Source organism: Triturus cristatus, chromosome 6 (genome assembly GCF_964204655.1).
Source record: "Triturus cristatus chromosome 6, aTriCri1.1, whole genome shotgun sequence".
Lineage (NCBI taxonomy): Eukaryota > Metazoa > Chordata > Amphibia > Caudata > Salamandridae > Triturus > Triturus cristatus.
The window spans coordinates 31,941,641-31,964,786 of NC_140589.1; the positions used below are offsets into that span (position 1 = coordinate 31,941,641).

General features: G+C 48.3%; 1 protein-coding gene across 1 annotated transcript in view; it reads right to left on the reverse strand.

The window, feature by feature from the left end:
* Positions 1–6,632, reverse strand: part of LOC146813693 (solute carrier family 22 member 7-like) — a 333,280-nt gene extending 326,648 nt beyond the window's left edge. Inside the window, exon 1 of the mRNA XM_085610181.1 lies at positions 6,582–6,632. The gene's annotated coding sequence lies outside the window, so the exon portion shown is untranslated. The remainder of the gene's footprint in view (positions 1–6,581) is intronic.
* Between the last annotated feature and the right edge of the window lie 16,514 nt (positions 6,633–23,146).

Genomic DNA, 23,146 nt, shown 5'->3' on the forward strand with positions numbered 1-23,146 from the left:
CTGGTCTGGTATGTACTAGGAAATCCTTGAGGGTTCTCGTTCTTTTATTAGCAAACCTTGGTTTTGGCCATTGTAAAGAATCAGAGGTAAGGATCCTCCAATTTCTGTTGACAATCTTTTTTACTGTGTTGGATATCGTGTTATAAGTCGTAACACATGTCAAGAGATTCTCAGGTTCTATTCGTGTGGAAGCTTGTAGGAGGTTCTCTCTCGGTTGATGACGTGCTCGTTTCTGGCACTTGTTGATTATTTTCATCGGGTAATGTCTTTTGACAAGTTTCTCCCTTAGATCTTTCGCTTGAGTTTTGTAAGTTTCAAGATCGCTGCAGTTTCTTTTTAGTCTGAGGAATTGACTGAAAGGTAAGTTATCTCTCAGAGGGCGTGGGTGGAAGCTCTGGTAGGATAGTAAACTGTTTTTCGCCGTAGGTTTATGGTACGTTTTAGTTTGGAGGATGTTGTTCTCTGAATAAATCGTGACGTCAAGGAAGTCAAGTTGTCGTTTATCCGATGTGTGAGTGAATTTAAGGCATTCATCTCTAGAGTTGATCCATCCTATGAATTCTAGTAATGTCTCTGCACTGTCTTCCCAAATCATGATCACGTCATCTATGTAACGTTTCCAGAATTTTATCTGTATGAAGTAGGGATTGGTGGGGTTCCTTATGTGTTGTTCTTCGAAATTGCTGACATACAGACCCGCCACACTAGGAGCGAATGTGCTCCCCATAGATGTACCGTGGCGTTGTCTGTAAAGTGTTCCATTGTACTCAAAATAGTTTTCTGTCAGGGCTAGTTTGCAACACTCTAACACGAAATGTCTTGGTGTTGAATGGATCCAAGGTTCAGAAAAAAGAATGTTTTCCAAGGTGTCTAGTGTTTTCTGTTGTGGGAGACTGGTGTACAGACTCTCCACGTCCAACCCCACTAAGTACATGGTGTTCTCGTTATAGACCTGGTTTTCCAGTTGGTTCAGGAGGTCTCTTGTATCTTTCAGATAAGTGGGTGTACGTTGTACTAATGGTTTGAGGAACTGATCAGCGAACTGGGATAGAGGTTCCAGTACAGAGCCAATCCCAGAGACGATGGGTCGTCCTGGTGGGGGGACTCTGTTCTTATGAGTCTTAGGTAAAGAGTAGAAGTATGGTACTCTGGGGGATTTAGTATTGAGGAAGTCTGCCTCATGTTTAGAAATCCAGTGGTTAGTTAGTGCTTCTTCTAGCATTGAGTTTATAGTCCCTTGTAATCTTTTCGTGGGGTCAACGATGATCTTCTCGTAGAATTTCTGGTCGGACAGTAATTCTAGACATTGTGTGTCATATCCTTGTTTATCAAGAAGGACGATGCCACCTCCTTTGTCAGCCGGTTTGACAATCACATTTTCATTCTTGCTCAGTTCTTCCATAGCTTGTTTCTCGCGTCTCGTGATGTTGTTGAATGTTTTGCTAGAAGGTTTAATGTTATCTACTTCTCTGAGAATCGCTTTCTCGAATGCTTGTACTTCCACTGGGACTAGATGACTTGGTGGACAGAAGGTCGACTTGGGTCTCAGGTTGGTGTCACTTGTCGGGTTTTCATTCTCTTTGTTCATAAAGAAGGCTTTAAGTTTGATTTTTCTACAGAATTCCGATAGTTGGCATTTCAATTTGAAGATGTCTAGGGTTGGGGTAGGGACAAAACCTAGTCCTTTATTTAGTACCTTCTCCTGATCTTCCGTGAGTATCGTGTCTGTTAGGTTAGTCACCAGTGACTCGCATTGCTGGGGCCTGGTTGGTCTTTGGACATACTCCGGGTATGTACTTGCCGTTCCTGTTCGTTCCAGGTTACTCCTTTCCTTCTGCCTCGTGGAGTGAACTGGCCTCTCCCTAAAAAAGGGGGGCGTTGTGTATTCATCATGGGGCCCATCATGTGTGGTCCTGGTAGGTATGGGTTCATCCATCCTTGAAAATTTGGTATGAAAGGTTGGAATAGTTGTTGTGATTGGTCAAAGAAGTGTGGTGTAGACCAATTATTGCCTCGTCGTCGCTGATTACGTCTGTATTGTCCTCTTCCTCGTCTCGGGTAGGAGCCATCATCACTGCTCCAGTCGGAGTTATTACTGGATGTTTCTCCTGTGGAATCATCTTCATTCTGATCTGGTATGATGTAGTCTTCCCTGGCGTAGGGATGCATTTTTTCAATAGAGAATTTTTTCAGATCTTTGCTCAATTTTTGTATTTTGTTTTGGGTGATATACTCTCTACTTTCATTCATTTCCCTGTTAATCTCTTCCAGTCTCTTTTTATAAACTGAGATCTGGACTGTCGTTTTAAGTTTGGCCTCGCTGGTTTGGATTCTGATAGTGAGTGCTTCTACCAATCTTGTGGCTGTTTTTATGATGAGCACCAGATAATCTCTGGTGCACTTCCATGAAATGGAAGACCAATCCTTCCTGAAGATGATGTCTTTCAGGAAAATGCGGGGTGCATTGTGTATCCATAATCCTTTGGGAGCTGCGTTTGCTCGCAGGTATTCCTTCATGATGATGCCAAAGGCAGATATATTAGCGAGATGCTGCCCCACCTGTGAGGTCTGAATGTCAGTGGAAGTCAATGGATCAAAGGCAGGTGTATCAGAGAGATGCTGCCCCACCTGTGAGGTCTGAATGTCAATGGATGTCAATGGATCAAAGGCAGGTGTATCAGAGAGATGCTGCCCCACCTGTGAGGTCTGAATGTCAATGGATCAAAGGCAGATGTGTCAGAGAGATGCTGCCCCACCTGTGAGGTCTGAATGTCAAAGGATCAAAGGCAGATGTATCAGAGAGATGCTGCCCCACCTGTGAGGTCTGAATGTCAGTGGAAGTCAATGGATCAAAGGCAGATGTATCAGAGAGATGCTGCCCCACCTGTGAGGTCTGAATGTTAATGGATCAAAGGCAGCTGTATCAGAGAGATGCTGCCCCACCTGTGAGGTCTGAATGTCAATGGAAGTCAATGGATCAAAGGCAGGTGTATCAGAGAGATGCTGCCCCACCTGTGAGGTCTGAATGTCAATGGAAGTCAATGGATCAAAGGCAGATGTATCAGAGAGATGCTGCCCCACCTGTGAGGTCTGAACGTCAATGGATGTCAATGGATCAAAGGCAGATGTATCAGAGAGATGCTGCCCCACCTGTGAGGTCTGAATGTCAATAAATTTCAATGGATCAAAGGCAGGTGTATCAGAGAGATGCTGCCCCACCTGTGAGGTCTGAATGTCAATGGAAGTCAATGGATCAAAGGCAGATGTATCAGAGAGATGCTGCCCCACCTGTGAGGTCTGAATGTCAATGGAAGTCAATGGATCAAAGGCAGATGTATCAGAGAGATGCTGCCCCACCTGTGAGGTCTGAATGTCAATGGAAGTCAATGGATCAAAGGCAGATGTATCAGAGAGATGCTGCACCACCTGTGAGGTCTGAATGTTAATGGATCAAAGGCAACTGTATCAGAGAGATGCTGCCCCACCTGTGAGGTCTGAATGTTAATGGATCAAGGGCAGCTGTATCAGAGAGATGCTGCCCCACCTGTGAGGTCTGAATGTCAATGGAAGTCAATGGATCAAAGGCAGATGTATCAGAGAGATGCTGCCCCACCTGTGAGGTCTGAATGTCAATGGAAGTCAATGGATCAAAGGCAGATGTATCAGAGAGATGCTGCCCCACCTGTGAGGTCTGAACGTCAATGGATGTCAATGGATCAAAGGTAGATGTATCAGAGAGATGCTGCCCCACCTGTGAGGTCTGCATGTCAATGGATCAATGGCCGATGTATCGAAGAGATGCTGCCCTACCTGTGAGGTCTGAATGTCAATGGAAGTCAATGGATCAAAGGCAGATGTATCAGAGAGATGCTGCCCCACCTCTGAGGTCTGAATGTTAATGGATCAAAGGCAGCTGTATCAGAGAGATGCTGCCCCACCTGTGAGGTCTGAATGTCAATGGAAGTCAATGGATCAAAGGCAGATGTATCAGAGAGATGCTGCCCCACCTGTGAGGTCTGAATGTCAATGGAAGTCAATGGATCAAAGGCAGATGTATCAGAGAGATGCTGCCCCACCTGTGAGGTCTGAATGTTAATGGATCAAAGGCAGCTGTATCAGAGAGATGCTGCCCCACCGGTGAGGTCTGAATGTCAATGGAATTCAATGGATCAAAGGCAGATGTATCAGCGAGATGCTGCCCCACCTGTGAGGTCTGAACGTCAATGGATGTCAATGGATCAAAGGTAGATGTATCAGAGAGATGCTTCCCCACCTGTGAGGTCTGAATCTCAATGGAAGTCAAAGGATCAAAGGCAGATGTATCAGAGAGATGCCGCCCCACCTGTGAGGTCTGAATCTCAATGGAAGTCAAAGGATCAAAGGCAGGTGTATCAGTGAGATGCTGACCCACCTGTGAGGTCTGAATCTCAATGGAAGTCAAAGGATCAAAGGCAGGTGTATCAGAGAGATGCTGCCCCACCTGTGAGGTCTGAATGTCAATGGATCAAAGGCAGATGTATCGAAGAGATGCTGCCCCACCTGTGAGGTCTGAATCTCAATGGAAGTCAAAGGATCAAAGGCAGGTGTATCAGAGAGATGCCGCCCCACCTGTGAGGTCTGAATCTCAATGGAAGTCAAACGATCAAAGGCAGATGTGTCGGAGAGATGCTGCCCCACCTATGAGGTCTAAACGTCAATGGATGTCAATGGATCAAAGGCAGATGTATCAGAGAGATGCTGCCCCACCTATGAGGTCTGAATGTCAATGGATCAAAGGCAGATGTATCGAAGAGATGCTGCCCCACCTGTGAGGTCTGAATCTCAATGGAAGTCAAAGGATCAAAGGCAGATGTATCAGAGAGATGCCGCCCCACCTGTGAGGTCTGAATCTCAATGGAAGTCAAAGGATCAAAGGCAGGTGTATCAGAGAGATGTTGACCCACCTGTGAGGTCTGAATCTCAATGGAAGTTAAAGGATCAAAGGCAGGTGTATCAGAGAGATGCTGCCCCACCTGTGAGGTCTGAATGTCAATGGATCAAAGGCAGATGTATCAGAGAGATGCTGCCCCACCTGTGAGGTCTGAATGTCAATGGATAAAAGGCAGATGTATCGAAGAGATGCTGCCCCACCTGTGAGGTCTGAATCTCAATGGAAGTCAAAGGATCAAAGGCAGGTGTATCAGAGAGATGCCGCCCCACCTGTGAGGTCTGAATCTCAATGGAAGTCAAAGGATCAAAGGCAGATGTGTCGGAGAGATGCTGCCCCACCTATGAGGTCTGAATGTCAGTGGAAGTCAATGGATCAAAGGCAGGTGTATCAGAGAGATGCTGCCCCACCTGTGAGGTCTGAATGTCAATGGATGTCAATGGATCAAAGGCAGATGTGTCAGGGAGATGCTGCCCCACCTGTGAGGTCTACTCCTCAGAGCACCAACAATGAAGCCTCTTGGTAGGAGGGGCTCCTCCTGCGAAGTCTGACTGCTAAAGGGTGAAACTTGGGTGCCAATGAGAAGCCGTCCCCTCCTGTGAGGTCTGTTTATCAGAGGAAGAGAGACAGATATGTAAGAAAGAGGCTGCCCCTCCTTCAGTGTCATTTTAAGGCTTTTTGGGGCCCTGGCAATATATAATTTGGGGCCCTCTGTTTGTAATTTTACTGCCTATTTTCTGCTCACTGAAACCTGCATGGTAGCAACAAAAACACAAAAACCACTAGGCATAGTGATAGAGACTTAGAGGTGGAGGTAGGCAGAGAGGAGAGAGGTTGAGAAATCGAAATAGACTGAGGTAAAATGCATAGAGAGAAAGTTTACTTTTCCCAGGAGGCCCCTTTGAAGGTTTGGGCCCTGGACGATTGCCCACTTTGCCCATGCCTTAAAACCTCTCTACACTCCTTGAGGTATGACTTTCACAGCACCAAAAGTGAAGCCTCTCTGGGGGTGTCAGACTCCTGTTTTGAGCTTCCACTGTCAAAGGAAGGGAGATGGATGTGTGAGAGAGAGGCGGCCCCTCCTTTGAGCCCTGACCATCAAAGGAAGAGAGATGGATTTGCGGTCTTGTGTAGTGTCTGACGTGCACAGGATATGAATTGCATGTGTCAGAGAGAGGCTGTCACCATTTCAGGAGCTAGTTCACAGAGAGAGAGAGAGAGAGAGAGAGAGAGAGAGAGAGAGAGAGAGAGAGAGAGAGAGAGAGAGAGAGAGAGAGAGAGAGAGAGAGAGAGAGAGAGAGGTATAAATGGATGCACAGGCAGATGGATGCCTGGATGAAAAGATGGATTGATAGATTGACAAAAGGATAGTGAAGAGATGGATGGATGAACAGATGGATGGAAGGGTAGATTATTCATGCATTCATGGATAGGTGGGTTAATGAATGTATAGATTTTGTTGTGCCAAACTGACTGGGTGGATGAGAGTCGATGCGGATGGGCTAACTGGTGGATAGATAGATAGCTAGGAGAAGAATGGATAGATGGATTAGAAACTAGCTAGATGGATGGATGCATGGATGGATGGCTGGATGCTTGGAGGGAGGGATGATGAGAGTGGTGTGTATGAATGAACAGTGGATCTAATACTTACGGTTTGGCTCCCAGCAGAATGCCTCTGTCGCCTCACAGGTATGTTGGTTGCATCTTGGGCACTCAAAGGCTTTATACAAGTCCCCTTGAACTTTGATATCCAACTGAGCTAAGGCTGGCTCAGATGAAAAAAATCGTTTATCTTTCAACCTCAAACCAGAACTATTTTTCTTTCCTTCTTCATTTTGTTAATGATTCTCGGTCCATTTTCAATTAATCTGTCAAGCATAGCCAATGCCTGGTTCACATAAGGACCATGGTGTGCAAAGTTAACATTGAGGCAAAATGGTTCTTACTTTTTTGTAATTTGTGCCGCTTGTCTCATAAGAAAAGAACCAGCCGGACTGTGCCCTCTTTGTGCACTCCTCTGCTCTCTATTGCGCTCTTTGTGCACTCCTCTGCTCTCTATTGCACTCTTTGCGCACTCCTCTGCTCTCTATTGCACTCTTTGCGCACTCCTCTGCTCTCTATTGCACTCTTTGTGCACTCCTCTGCTCTCTATTGCACTCTTTGCGCACTCCTCTGCTCTCTATTGCACTCTCTCTCTATTGCACTCTTTTTGCACTCCTCTGCTCTCTGTTGCACTCTTTGCGCACTCCTCTGCTCTCTGTTGCACTCTTTGCGCACTCCTCTGCTCTCTGTTGCACTCTTTTTGCACTCCTCTGCTCTCTGTTGCACTCTTTGTGCACTCCTCTGCCCTCTGTTGCACTCTTTGTGCACTCCTCTGCTCTCTGTTGCACTCTTTGTGCACTCCTCTGCTCTCTGTTGCACTCTTTGCGCACTCCTCTGCTCTCTGTTGCACTCTTTGCGCACTCCTCTGCTCTCTGTTGCACTCTTTGCGCACTCCTCTGCTCTCTGTTGCACTCTTTGCGCACTCCTCTGCTCTCTGTTGCACTCTTTGCGCACTCCTCTGCTCTCTGTTGCACTCTTTTTGCACTCCTCTGCTCTCTGTTGCACTCTTTTTGCACTCCTCTGCTCTCTGTTGCACTCTTTTTGCACTCCTCTGCTCTCTGTTGCACTCTTTGCGCACTCCTCTGCTCTCTGTTGCACTCTTTGCGCACTCCTCTGCTCTCTGTTGCACTCTTTGCGCACTCCTCTGCTCTCTGTTGCACTCTTTGCGCACTCCTCTGCTCTCTGTTGCACTCTTTGCGCACTCCTCTGCTCTCTGTTGCACTCTCTGCGCACTCCTCTGCTCTCTGTTGCACTCTCTGCGCACTCCTCTGCTGTCTGTTGCACTCTTTGCGCACTCCTCTGCTCTCTGTTGCACTCTTTGCGCACTCCTCTGCTCTCTGTTGCACTCTTTGCGCACTCCTCTGCTCTCTGTTGCACTCTTTGCGCACTCCTCTGCTCTCTGTTGCACTCTTTGCGCACTCCTCTGCTCTCTGTTGCACTCTTTGCGCACTCCTCTGCTTTCTATTGCACTCTCTGCGCACTCCTCTGCTCTCTATTGCACTCTCTGCGAACTCCTCTGCTCTCTATTGCACTCTTTGCGTACTCCTCTGCTCTCTATTGCACTCTTTGCGCACTCCTCTGCTCTCTATTGCACTCTCTGTGCACTCCTCTGCTCTCTATTGCACTCTCTGTGCACTCCTCTGCTCTCTATTGCACTCTTTGTGCACTCCTCTGCTCTCTGCTCTCTATTGCACTCTCTGTGCACTCCTCTGCTCTCTATTGCACTCTTTTTGCACTCCTCTGCTCTCTATTGCACTCTTTGCGCACTCCTCTGCTCTCTATTGCACTCTTTGCGCACTCCTCTGCTCTCTATTGCACTCTCTGTGCACTCCTCTGCTCTCTATTGCACTCTTTTTGCACTCCTCTGCTCTCTATTGCACTCTTTGTGCACTCCTCTGCTCTCTATTGCACTCTTTAATTCAAGCCAGGCCTATTTTCTCTGTCATTGCTTGCAATCCAACACTATCTGTTGCTTGATGTCCCTATTGCATCGGGCACAAGTCCATGTAAGATTCTTCAACACATATCTATACCACAGGCCAATACTTGCTGTCTCTCTTGAGGAAGGCATACATGCTTAAGGAGTCAACTCACACAAGGGGCATCACATCAAGCCATTAATAGATGCCCCTCTTAAGTCCTCGCTGCACCAGCTTCAGTAGTTTATTCACTTAGCCCAGGTCCCAGAAGAGTCCATCACTGCCCCCTCAGATTTTTGGATGTCAAAGAAGTATGAACAGAGCAGACCCCCTTAAATATCGCCATCTGTTGAAAATGAAACAGACTCAAAGAGTCTTATGTTTTGAGCACCTTAGAACACAGAGTAGGTGCACCGTCTCCATAAAAACGTGGGCATTCACTTTTCTTCGCCTAACATTTGATGCGTGTTTTATGGACTAGGGGCCAGATGTATGCAGACCTGGTGCAAACCTGATGCAAAATCCATTTTGGTATTTACAAAGCAACGCAAATGTCAATTTGTGTTGCTTTAAAAAGAAAAAAGTAATACAATACAGCCCATTGTGCTGCCATATGGTTGTTTACAGTGATTTACTAATTTTTTTGCATAAGTTAATTTAATCCATTGCAATACAATAATAAAAAAAGTAAAAAATAAGAACATTATACAAAGGAAAGCCATAGTCCTGAACTTGCCCATACGTGAGGATTAAAAATTCTAACAAAGCACAAATATTAAGGGCTTATTTATGAGCCCTTGCTTCACTTTTGCGCCGCCGGTGCGTCACTTTTTGTGACGCACCAGCGGCATAAAAAATGCACCATGTTGCGCCACATTTACAAAGTATCTAGGTAGACGCGTCTCTTTGTAAACCCCAGAGCCACATTATACCTGCGCCAGGTATAATGTATGCAGGGTGGGCGTTCCGACGCAAGTAAGCCTGGTAGAAGTGACGCAGTGAAATCTATGAGATCACTGCGCCACTTCTAGGATGCAAATGCATCAATATCTTACGCCTGCCTCACAGCAGGTGTAAGACTGACGCAGGCACATTTGAAATGGAACTTGCTCATGTGAAATGACCCATTGCTGAAGTTGCGTCACTTTTGTGACACACTCCAGTGATGGGTCATTTTTGCACCTACAGATATGTCAGAAATACTGACGTATCTGTAACTCCTTGCGACATGATGCGTCATACTGTAAATATGACGCATCCAGCTTGTCGCAAGGAGGGCGCAATGAAAAGTGATGCATCGCTGTTTTCACGCAGCGATGCGTCACTTTTCATAAATGAGGCCCTAAGTGTCTTCGTTTGGCTCAGTACCTATTTTCGTATTTGCATATGTCTTTTGCTCTGCGGCCGACCCCAATCCCCTATCTGCCTCACAAAATTCCTTGTGTTGCTTTCCTCCCATTTCCCTGGAGTTCCAGGAAAAATGCTTATGCATTGCGATTTAGTCCAAATTTGACCATCCTTTTGATGAGTAGTATTTGTTGGAAGTCTCCAGTCTCAGTCCTTCCTCCAGGGCCGAGGCAGAGGTATGTCATGGTGCTGAGTGCTCCGACTGCTGTCCTATTGTTGAGAAGGTGAGCAAGAATGTTCCTTTTATCCGGTCTGGTCAGCAGGGGGTTCAAAGTAATCAGGGATCACCATTGCAACTAATCGAGGGTGAAGTCTGGGCCTGAGCGAGGCTGAAGAGCGTCCCTGATTTTTTGTATAAATTGCCCGCAGTGAACCAGGATATAGGGTTCCTTTTGAGTAAAACATATTGCCGAAGCCTCTAGGCAGGTACTTGCTTTTTTTTTAAGTATAGTTCCCTGAGAAGGGTTCTTCTTTCATTAGCCATGGCTGGCAACAGCACAGAAGGTGCAAACATGATTCTCGTTTGTAGTCGCATAGGCAACATGCCCCCCTTGTTTTTTGGTTGGACCAAGACGGGTTAAATTCCGCTATCGGCAAGGCCTGCAGTCGCATATATAAGATCTCTCTTCGAGTTTTCGGATTGTGAGCCACAAAGAGGTAATGCTGAGATTTGGATACCAGATATGATGCGTTGAGCGGGACCAGGAAAGGAGATGCTGTTATTTTTTCCAGCTCTTGCTGAAATTAAACTAATTGCACTTGCTTGTTAATGCACTTTTTCCAGGTGGCGTATGAGATAACAGGCAAAGCAGGAGCTATTTTGTTTACTCCTGTTATGGCGATGGCTCTCGCGAGCTGAGTATTACATGGGTATCCAGCTTTATCGAATGTATCTTTGAGGCAGTTCTTTAGAGATTGCTCCGGGGCTTTGAGAATTCGAATGTAATATTTGAAAAAGTCTGCGTCAAGAGTTAGAGATTGTTTGGTCAAACCAAGCTCCAGTCTGAGTCTCGCCCTCGGCATGACTCATTATGGTCCAAAATTCTTTGCGCATCATCGACAATGTGCGTTAGTGCAGACTCTTTAGTATGGCTCGGGCAGAATCCAGATTGGCATTGGTCCAGGAGTTGGCAATGGTTGATGTGGTCATTGAGTTGGGCGAGCACACATTTCTCCACGAGCTTTGCCAAGGTGGAGATGTTAGAGATTGGGCGAAAGTTATGAAGGTCATTGGGATCAGCAGAAGGTTTCTTCAGAATCGGGGTAACTTGACCCAATTTTAGGCAAACCGGAATAGCACCTTGTCGAAGTGATGCATTGACGATCGTAGTTCAAAGAGTTAATAAGGAGGATCTAACTTCCGGGGAAAGCTTCGATGGCAGAGGGTTGTTGTAGTGATTGGAAGGTTTCAAAGTCAACAGCATTTTGCATATAGTGCATTCATTCAAGGTTTGGAACAGACTCCAGGGAGCATTGTTTTGGGGGAGGTAGGGCAGTGCAGGGTCAGTGATGTCCTACCCTGGGGGATGGAGGGGGTTCAGTGGACTGATCGACCGGTGATCTAGGGCAGTTTTGGAGGTTAAAAAATATTTTTGTAACACAGGCACTGTTCCCGCGCCAGGATTTCTGAGCAAGCGCCCGGAACGCATGATGTCCATATGAAAGTGCTGGTAGGAGGGAAGCTTGTATGACTTTTCTTATGCCCTCTGCTGACTGACTTTTTAGCTTGTTGTTAAGTTTGATTAGACCATAAATAATGGCCGTCAATTTCTTGGTCAGATCTTTTTTGTGAGCAGAGTGTTGAGCGGTTTCTGTAAACCAAACCCCCAAGTATTTGTATTTTGGGACTGAGATGATAGTCCTAGTGCCTATGTAGCAAGTGTTTTGCTTTTTGTGTTTTTGCCTTGCGAGTACCAGAATCTTGTTTTTTTCTGAATTGATGATTAGATGGTTTGAGATACAGTACGTGTGTAGGCTAGTCAATGCACATTGCAGTCCTTCTTTGGTGTGATCCATGATGACAATGTCATCCGCATGTTGAAGAACATGTAAGGAGCAATGGCCTATTTGAGGAGGGAGCATATGGCTATTGGAGAGAGCTTAGCCCAGGTCCACTGTGTAAAGAGTAAAGATTAAAGAGTAAAGGGGCGAGGACACAATCTTGCTTCAAACCTCCGGTTGTGCAGATTTTAGCATACAGAGATAGGGGGCCTGATTTCACTCGTATTCGGGTGTCTGAGTAAAGGGATATTATTGCCGTGAGGAGCGAGAGTGGAATGCCCCAATTTGCCAATTTCATCCAGAGAGTTTGTCTGTCCACTTTGTCAAAAGCTGCTGCTAAGTCAACAAAGCTGCAAGAGAGAGGAGGTTGGTTCATCTGAGTGGCTTGGTGGCTTAGGGCTGATACAAGGCAATTAAACGGTAAATACTTGGATTCAGGAGGTCGCCTTTTTTGTGGATCGATCATAGTATTGAGCCTCTCCAGGATTCAGGTGTTTTACCCAAGTTATAAGCAGTGTTAAATAACGGGTTTATATTTAAATGTTTTTATTGAATTTTGAACAAACAGCGCCAGAATAAAACAATACTGCAAACACCATGTCTTAATACAGTTGGACCATGCCGGACCCCACAGCGGTATTAACAACCTCCAATGTAGAAAGAACATCGCCCTGAAGTCAGAGCACTTAGCGAAAATCTCTATTGATAGGTCCATGTGCATCCCAACCCAGTCATAGAGGTGTAAACAATGCTATTCCAACAAAAAAAGAAAAAATGATTGCAAGAAAAAACTCAACACCCCCCCCCCATGCTGGTGATCTCCCATACCCTAATTGACTCCTTTTCATCCCTGCCCCTAGTCCCGGAACCAAGCCCTCGGGTTCGGGGTGTTCTGACCATAGTTTGTCGAGACGCAGCACACTGAGATATTTGGGCTGAGTGATCTTGTGGAACTCGGAGGAAAGCAGCGCGATATAAGGCTGCCATGTCTTCTGGAAGGAATCTGTTGTACCCATTAAGGTAGAGGATATCCGCTCCATTCCCAAAATGAACCACAGCCTATGGAGCCATCCAGTGTGGGTAGGACATGTAGCAGTCCCCCAAAGTGCAAAGACATTCTGAAGTGCTGCCCCCAATGCCATCCCCATCTGACGTCTGTGCAAGCTCTTTAGTGGGTACGTGATCGGATTGGGCAGCCCCAAAACCACATAGGCAGGAAGACACGGGATTTGAGTGTTAAAAAGCGTGTCTATCGTGTCTAAAATCTTTGACCAATAATCAGTTAGTAGGGGGCACTCCCACAGAATGTGTAAAAGGGTACCGTCACTGCCGCATCCCCTCCAGCATTTAGGGCTCCTACTCGGATTGCCCCTATGCAGCCGCACTGGCGTAAGATACCAATAGGTTGCGATCTTCATCGCCGACTCTGTGCTGGCCACATTGCTCGCTGTGTGCTTGGCCCTGAAATATATCCCTTCCCAGTCTTTCCGGGTAAGTTCCCCTCCCAGCTCTTTTTCCCACCTCCTCTGACTCGGGGTGGCTTGTGATAATGTGCTGTACTGAATCATGTTATAGATATCAATAATGAGACCCTTATCCGAAGATCTTGTAAGAAGCCATTTCTCATACTTCGTGAGCCTTCGGCCCCCCTGCGTTCTAATCGGCTCCTGGAGGACCCAATGGCGTAACTGCAAGTATCCCATGCGCTCAGATTCGGGAATCCTGTACTCCTCCCGCACTTGTGTGAACGGGAGGATGCCGTCCAAGTCAAATAGATGGCCCACTGAGCGACAGGACGTATCTTTCCACGCCTGTCATCCCCGGGCTAAACTCACTATAACCGAATAGCGGGGTAAGGGGCAATGGAAAGGTGGAAAGCTTCCTCTTCGTCGCCACCGCGTCCCACGCTAACAACACCGATTTCGTAACCATCGACCGCAGCAATCCCTTCGGTCGCTGTGCCTTTTTCAAAAAGGGGCTTTCAATAATGGAATCAATGCCAGTGCCCTATCCTGAAAAAGCCACCACTTTTCGGACTCCTGTATTGCCCACTCCACCAAATAGCGCATCTGCACCACTCAGTAGTAACTGGTCACGTCTGGGATCCCAGTCCCCCTTCATCGGGTCTCATATAACTCAATGCTTTGCTCATCAGTGGTCCCGCCCCCGCCCATACGAAGTAATTGATAGCCCGCTGCAGCTCTGCTAAGGCCCCCACCGGTGGCGGCGCCGGTAAAGTCTGGAACAGATAGAGGGCTTTTGGTAGAAGGGACATTTTAACTGCCGCCACACGGCCCAAAAGCGAAAGAGGGAATTTGCTCCATGCCCCTAAATCAGTTTTCGCCTGCCTGGCCAATCTCGCATAATTCAGCTGGGTCGTGCGCTGTACCGACGAGGCGAGCTCCAATCCCAAGTAAGGGATGGAGTCCATTAGTCGAATCCCATGCATGGCCGCCTGCCCCCCAGTCTGCGGGTCCTGGGCGGGTTTTAAGTGAAGGATCATGGATTTGTCCACGTTCACTCGATAACCCGACACTCGGCCAAAGTCCGAGAGTTCCTCCAAAAACACTGGTAGCGACCTGGCCCGGGTCCAAAAACGCCACTATCAAATCATTGGCGTATAGGCTGATGAGGTGAGATTCCCCCCAAACGGGATCCCGGTGATCTGTGGATTTTCCCGAACCCTCTGCACCAGAGGTTCGATGTAAAGGGCAAACAGCAGGGGAGAGAGGGGGCACCCCTGCCTGGTGCCCCTGCGGATGGGAAACGCACTAGAAGAAACCCCATTCACCAGAATAGTCGCCGTAGGATCTTTATAGCAACAGTCCACCCAACCCCTGAACCGCTCCCCAATGCCTACCTTAGACATAGTATGAGCAAGGAAGCCCCAGTCGACACGGTTAAATGTTTTTTCCGCGTCTATTGTCAAAAGCAGCGCATCCATGCCCGTGTAATGGGCTTTGTCGATCAGATGGAGCACCCTCTTCGTATTGTCGGCACATTGTCTAGATTATATAAAACCTGGCTGAAATCAAACTGAGCATGGTAGGGCCCAGTCATTTAGCCAAAATCCCGGTAAACAATTTAAAATACACATTTAACAAGGAAATTGGTCTATATGACCCGCATCTTTGCCCATCCTTGCTTGGCTTGGGTAACACTACTATAGCCGCTGACATCATTATGGCTGGAATAGGTGTCCCATCCCCAAAAGTGTTAAAAAGTCTCTTTAAGAGCGGGGTAAGGATATGGCAACATTTTTTATAAAAAAGGTCCGGGAAGCCATCCGGGCCGGGGGACTTAAGCCCCTTAAGGCGCGAAATTGCCGTGATCACCTCCTCCGCGCAGATGGGGGCATCCAACATAGCCGCTTGTGTAGGGGTAAGCGAAGACATAGAGACCGACTGGAGATAGTCCAGCACTGCGGACTCAGGAGCCGGCTCTGCCATGTACAATTTCTCGTAAAACTCTACAAAAGTGTTTGCGATGTCCTGATCGTCAGTGACCTCTCGGTGCCCTGCCGTGCGCAAGGAGGTAACTTTAGATTTTTGCCTACGGGCCCGTAATCTATTTGCCAAGAGGCGCCCTGTTCGGTCCCTCCGATATAGAAAGCATGTTTTAGTTGCAGCGCTGCGTATTCTGCCCGGTCAAGATTCGGACTAGCTAATTGTGCCCTAGCAGCCTTAAGCTGGCGCCAGACTCTCGACACCCCTGTTCTGCTATGAACCCGTTCAAGTTCCTGTACCTGCGCAGTCAAAAAGTCCTGCATCTCTTTACGCTCCTTATTTTCCGCTGCAGCGATAGCTATGATCTCCCCCCGTAGCACAGCCTTCAGCACCTCCCAGAGTGTGGTGGTGTGTGGAGTAGGCGTGTCGTTGTGTGTGAGGTAGTCTTGAATGCAGCTAGTTAGCTGTTGGATCACCTTGCCCTTATGGAGCAACACCTCCCTTAATCTCTAACACCCCTGCTGCCGTGGGCCCGTGGGGAAGGTAAGTTGAACAACCACGGCGTCATGATCCGAAAGGGCCATCGGTTTGATAGCTATCCCAGCCACCCTGCGCTGAATGTCCCAGGTTCCCAGAAAATAGTCCAAGCGGGCATAGGAGCTGTGTGCGTGGGAAAAAAAGGTATATTGTATTGCCATTGGGTGGGCTTCCCTCCACTTATCCAGAAACCCCAAGTCTGCCAGCTACCCCTTGCCCTCATTCGATAGCGTTCCCTTATGCCAACATGAAGCCTGTGATCTGTCCTTGCTGGCATTCATAACCATATTCCGGTCTCCCCCCACAAGAAGCATCTGATGCTGTGTGGACACTACATCGGACAAAGCTGCCCGAAGGAACTTTTCTTTCCCCGCATTAGGGGCATAGAGAGAGCCCACCACCACTGTCTGGGAGCCAAATTGTGTGGTGTAAGCCAGAAATCTCCCTCTTATTTCTGCTACCTTCTTCTTTACTTCCCCTTGGCACCTATTGGAAAGTAGAAGGGCCACCCCCACTTTTTTGTCCCCAGTGCAGGAATAGTATTGGTGGGGGAAAGCTCTGGAGCGCATAAGGCAACAATCTTTCAGGAGGAGGTGCGTCTCCTGTAGAAGACAGATATCGGCCTCCAAACGTTCTAAAAAAGGAAGCACTGCCCTCCGTTTAACGGGATTGTTGACGCCCTTCACATTCAAAGTGACAATTTTCACCTCCCCATTAACCATGACAGCAGACCAGGTGCCCAGCTATGCCAACTCCCAATGACAACCTCCCACTCCGTTCGCCCCGGCATCCGTCCCGACAGCCCTCCGCAAGTAAACCAGAAGAGTGGCCGTCAACCAAGTGCACCCCCAGGTCCAAGAGCCACTTTCCTACTAGGTTGAGATTCCCCAGCACCCCTCCCCACCCCAAACCCCCAACACAAAAACAGAGAACAAAACAGCAAAAATAAAATGGAATAGTCTCGAAGATGCAGATCTCCGTTGCATCCCCCAGGAAAAAAGGTAATTGGGGTGCATAGTGTGGCCATCAGCTCCCCTCTGCCCCCGCCGCCCCCCCGGCTGGCCTTATACCACTTAACTGCCCCTGCCGATCAGACAGTTCCTTCTTCAGGGTGACAAACTCTTAGCCAGCGAGTCCAGTACTCCCTTGCGTTCTTGGGCCATTGCCCCGGAATTGGGCTTTGCTGATGTCCGTCGCCGTCTCCTTGATCGGTTCACCTTCCGCCATCCGTCCGTCGCCGCACACCCAGCCGTGCTCTCTCGCTCTAACTCCTGGGGTGGATCAATACCCAGGAGTTGACATGCCTCCTGAACCGATCGGATATGGCAAAGTTTGTCATCCCACTTGAAGATAAGGCGAAAAGGGTGACCCAGGAGTACCCTACGCCTTTATCGTGCAGATGCGTTGTGACTGGCCGAAAAGCCCTTCGTTTTTGCAATGAGATCTCCGCCTGGTCCTGGTATGAGGCAATGTTGTGACCTCCATATTGCAACGCCTGTATGTCCCTGGCCTTCCGCATTATGAGCTCCTTCAGTTGAAAGTCCGGCAGGAAGGCCAAGATGTCTGGTGGCAGAGCAGGGGCTCACAGCGGCAAACCCACCCTATGGACCCTATCAATTTTAATGGGGAAGTCCGATTATTCCTGCAGGGCGTGGATAAAAAGAGCCTGGAGGTAGATCACAACGTCCGTCCCTCCTTCCTGCCGAGGCACTCCCTTCAACCGGCAAAAGTTCTCCAGGTCCTCCGCGTGGGCCTGGAGATCCACCTGCTGGTCGTGGAGCCGGAGCACCTCCTGCTTCAAATGCTCAATTTCCTTTTCCTTGGAGTCCTCCTTCTCCTCCATAGAGGCCACACGCTCCCCAATAGCATCCATGTCCCGGCGTACCTCCTTAAGCTCTGCCGCAACCTCTTGGCAATGTGGAGAACAGCTGGGTGAGGAAGGAACGGGTGACCGGCTCCTCTGACGCTTCTAGTGCTGCCGTTCCTGCCATGGGTGGCGATGCCCCCCTCTCGCTGCTCGCCAACACCCGGGTGTTAGCAAACTTCTCCTTGACAGACCTGTCTCTTTTGCCCCTAGTCGAAGTCATAGTAAGGGCCCCCCAGCCAGGACGTGTCTCTCTTACCAGGAGACTCTGCAGCCTCCGCCTCCCGTCGACCGGTCCAAGTTATCCCGCCCTCCAAGGCAGAGGACCCAGGCTCACTGCTCCAATTGAATCTCCACTCTAGGGAAGGCCCACAGGACAGTCCTCGTGGCATACCGTCTCCCTCTCTCCAGAAAGCGTCGGCCCGGGCCTAGCAATGGCAGTTGCCAGTATGACTATGGCTCCGTACCTCTCTGACCGGCCGTCACATGCCTGACCCCACTCTCTGTGGGCCCCCAAGGGCCTCCTTGCCACGTCACGCTCTGGGTCAGGGAAGCTCCACCAGTCCGCCTCCTCTCCGTCAGACGGGTTCCGTTAATCCTCACCCAGTGCCTGCAGTCTTCCCACTGCTCCATGCCTCAATGGTCCGCCGCGTATCCCAGGCCCGGGGCCACCCGCCCCCTCGTGGCACCCGACCAGGGCCTCCAATGTGTCCTAACTGCACTTTAGGCCTCTGGGATGGCCACTCGCCATGCAGGGTAATCCACTCAGCAGCACGGCTCCTGATCGAGGGGCCCAGGCGCGGCCACCCCGCCGAGACACCAGGCGAACCCCTCACAGCGCCGCTGTCCTGGCCCCAATGGATCGCTGCCCCGAGGGAAAGGGCACTCACCCCGAGGCCTCCAACGCACTCCCGCTGCAGCCGCTACACCAAAGGAGGCCTGCTCCTCACCCTGAGCCGCCTCCACGCTCCGCCCGCTAGGAAGGAATTTGCACGGGTGCCATCTTAGGCCTCCGTCCGGGTGCTGGTGGCCTCCGCTGCTTGGTCACGCCGCATTCCCGGGGGGCCGAAGCACATGCCCCCGGGCCGCCCTCTGTCCCCCCTCGGCACTGGATTCATTGTGCAGGGTCTTGGACCGCAATTCTTTGCCAGGAAAGCCACGGGTGGCCGACGGGAGCGGGGAGATGATCGAGACACGTCTTACCCGCTCGCCATCTTGGCCACGCCCCCAAAATAACGGGTTTAGAAACCTGGCCCAGCTCTCAAGGGCAGATTAAAAAGCCCCTGCAGGAAGCCCGTTTGGGCCAGGCGCTCCGCTAGCCTTCATAGATTTGATTAATTTGACTTTTTCCGTAGATGTAATTGGAGCTTGATGTTCTTCTACTTTTGGCCTAGCGGGTTCCGAGGTAGCTGACGGATTATTAGCGAGGAACTGACACCTCACAGGGTTCTCCCACACTGTTGCTGGGACTGCATTTACCCTTGGTGACCCAAGGGAATTTAGCCTATTCACATACTGCCAAAAACTGGCTAGGGATCCTTCCATAAGCATTTCAAATATGTTTTCCAATACTCCTCTTGGTTTGCTCGTTTTAAGGCCCAAATATTTTTTGTGTGTGCTTTCCGTGCCTCCCTAGCAGCTGCTAAGTTTCCGTATGTTGAGTTGGATTTGAGCAGACAGGTTCTCTTCCTCAGGTTCTTCCGCATGAGGTTAATGCTCCGTTGCTTTAGGGGATTCTTATGCTGGCCGGGATGTTGCCAATTACGCTTTTGATGTCTCCTGTGTCCCTGGAGAAATGTGACCAGAGTTCTAATCATGTGATCCCAGGTTAATAGGAATTGATGCCCTGATTGGTCCTTCACCCAAAGTGTCCCTTCCTTGAGCTATTTAGCCACCTGGGGCAAATGGTAAGGATGCCACTTAAATCTCCTTATTAAGGTGTTTAATTCATCAAGACCTAACTCCTGGCCAATATCAGCTTTCTGGAGATTTAGGTTCAAGCTTATGACCACGGTATTGTGGTCGCTTTTTGCTCGAGTTACTAGGTTGAAACTCTGGAGGTTGCTTTTTAAGCAGTTTGGCATAAAAATTGTTGAATGTTTCTTGAAGGTAGGTAGGGTCATGTTCCCCAAATTCAACTGGGTCTGGTCTGCCGATGTTAGCCCAGATGTGGATAGTAGTGTGTTAAATTGGAGTTGTTCATTGGAATTTTGCACAGCATTGTTATGATGACCCAGGTATTTGGTGTTGAAGTCCCCTTCTGGTACGATTTCATGAGTAGGATAGTTTTCAATGATTTCTTTATACTCAAGCACAGGGACCCCATGGCGCTTGGTGTAGATGATTTGCGAGGGTTCAAATAACAATTGATGAGGAGCAAGGAGAAGGTCTACTGGCCATATTTTAGGCCTTCTATTTATCTATTTAGAAAGTTTTATACAGCGCAAACATGAACATCGAGGGTATCAGACTGCTTTACAATGTATGCATCAAGAAGGGTACAAGCAAACATAACAGAATCAACAAAGCGAAAGAAAAAAATCACAGTCTTATAATGGCCGACATTCTCGGGAGCCAGGCAACTGGCCCACAAATCAACACCTATGGGTTTAGTGTCCAATGGAGAAGCCTGACAGAGGCAGAAATTTCTTCATCAAAAGCCTTTTGACTTCTTTTTTGAGGAGGGCAGTGGAAGGGTTCACCCTGACTTCGGGGGGAGGGAGTTCCAGATCCTCGGAGTCATACCTGAGAAGGCTCGATTGTAGGTCTTTTTTTTCTTGAATTTTTGAGGTTTGAGCAAAAGGGTGCTGGCGCTTCTGGAGGCTCTCGAACCACATGAGAGCTCAAGCTTCTGAGCGAGGTAAAGCGGGGTCTTGAAGTGGATGGCTTTGTGTGCCATGCATGCAATTTTTAACTGTATGCGAGCTTCATATGGAAGGCAATTCAGGGCCAGCAAGTCCGGAGAAATATGGTTGTATTTTTTAGTGCCAGTTATGAGCCTAGCAGCCGAATTGAGGGCAACAATAAGAGGAGCCGTCTTTACTCTGGGCAAGCAGCACAGCGTTACACTACCATAATCCAGCTTTGAGATCACTAATGCTTGCACTGCAACCTTTAGGTTATGAGCAGGGATATAGGGTTTGAGTCTTCTTAGGATGCTGAGTTGGGAGTTCGCTCCTTGGGTGAGGGAACTAATGTGCTTCTGCATGTTCAGACTTTTGTGCAATATAATACCCAGAGAGGATGCAGTAAGCTGATTCAACCATTGATCCATGACCTGAGATTGTTTGAGGGGTGCGATTAGGAAGAATTCAGTTTTTAGAGCATTAAGCAGGACCGAGTTGAGGGACTGAATGTCCTCGGGGGAGGCAATCTTCAGGTATAGTTGGGTATTGTCTGCATACATGTGATAGTGAAGGCTGCATGATTTTAAAATTTCTGTCAGAGGCTCCAAGAACAGGTTAAAGAGCGTGGGGGAAAGCGCTGAGCCCTGGGGCACCCCCAGAGTGACCGGGGCAGGATGGGACAAGGACTGGTTCACCTTGAAGCTTTGGGATCTGTTCTGAAGGAACGAAGAGACCCAGTTTAGTGCAGGCCCAGAAAGCCCCATCCTGTGTTCCAGGAGGTCAATTAGGTTATTGTGTTTGACCGTATCGAATGCTGACGAAAGGTCAAGAAGGATCAATAGGCATGTCTCTTCAAATGGATCCCCCTTGAGCACAGAAAGACTGTCACTCACACCCTTGTCACCTCAGACCCAACTATGGCAACGCACTCTACGCCGGAATATACAAAAACCTCGCCAGCAAGCCACAAAACATCCAGAATACCGCCGCAAGACTGGTCCTCAACCTGCCAAGACACTGCCATATCTCCCAGCACACTCCACTGGCTCCCCATCGAGGCTAGAATTACCTTCAAGATTCTCACCCACACACACAGAGCCCTCTACAACACCGGACCAGCATGCCTGAACAGCCGACTCAAGTTCAACGCACCCCAAAGGACCCTACGATCAAAATTAGTCTCTTCGACAGCCCACCCTCCTTGATGGACTAGAACCTGCACCCCCCCCCCCGTGCCTTGAGACCCTTACGGGTGAGTAGTCGCGCTTAACAAACATGTGATTGATTGATTGATTTATTGATTGAGAAGTGCAAATGGCATATAAAGTGCTTAGCTGACTTGTCGTTATCATTGCAATACTTGGGGCCTGATTCACAAAAATAAACTGAGACCAAAAGTCTAAGTTTAGACCAGAGGTCTAACTTGGACCAAAAGTCTAACTTTACTACTACGAAAGTTAGACGTTTAGTCTAAGTTAGACTTTTGTTCTAAAGTTAGACCAAAAGTTTGACTTTAGGTCTAAGTTTACTTTTGTGAATCAGGCCCTTGACATTGAAAGTGTCTATGCATCTATGCATGTAGGCCCAGTAAAGTGACAATACAGTATGATAAACCCCTATAGTAGACATAGCTTATTTAGAATGTCTGTGCATATAGACCAAATAAAGTGGCAGTGCTGTGCATTTAGCAAATAAAGTGCATAATGATGTGACAATAGCATCTGTTGCCCAAACCTGATCTTTTCATTCATAGATCTTATTTGTATTGTATTGGTTCCCAATACCATGTGGAAATATTGATGTTTAGAAGGACTATCCCATTTTTTCATCTTGCTACCCCCTTCACACAATCCTAATACCCCCACTTACCCTCAAATCCTGAATGTCCCTACCCAAGTGCCTGCCCTCCCCTAACCCAACACAGTGGGAGAATTGGTTGACGTCTTCTCCCAGCCCCCTGCTCTTGCACTAGGTGCAATGGCGCTGCACCCCTTGATGCGCCTCACTTTTCATCATGGGGACATGCCCCTGGGGCCCGGTCATGCCCCCCCCAAAACAAGAAATTAAGTCGTGGCTGGGCAAAATACATTCTGGCTGCTAATTAAACTCTCTAATGAGTTGAATATCAGCAGACGCAATTCTTACGCATGTGCCACAATTTAAAAAATGTTAAAGTTTGAAAAAAGAGAGGAATTATACCTTGGCATGGGAAACTGCCTTCTTAACATCTGATTGAATACTCTTTTCAATTCCATATCAACTGAAGCAGTTTTTGTGCCTTTACTACATTGTCATTTAAGTGGAATTTGCCATTTGCAAGAACCTTCAACTTTGAATGTTGGACGATGGTTGCCTGCGCCTCTTTAGATTTAGAATTTAGAATTTGGAGAAGTGTGGCTCAATGATTAGAGTGGCAGAGGTCTAGCCCGGGACCAGGGTTCAATTCCCTGCCTCGGCGGGTCTTGGGCTCAAAAATTCCACAGACCTGATAATTCTCGCCTCGGTGCCTATTCCAATCATGGAGTCCCACTCTGCAACTCTGGGCAATAGCTTGCTTAATCTCCACAACGGCCCCCACAACGCTAAGGATGCCT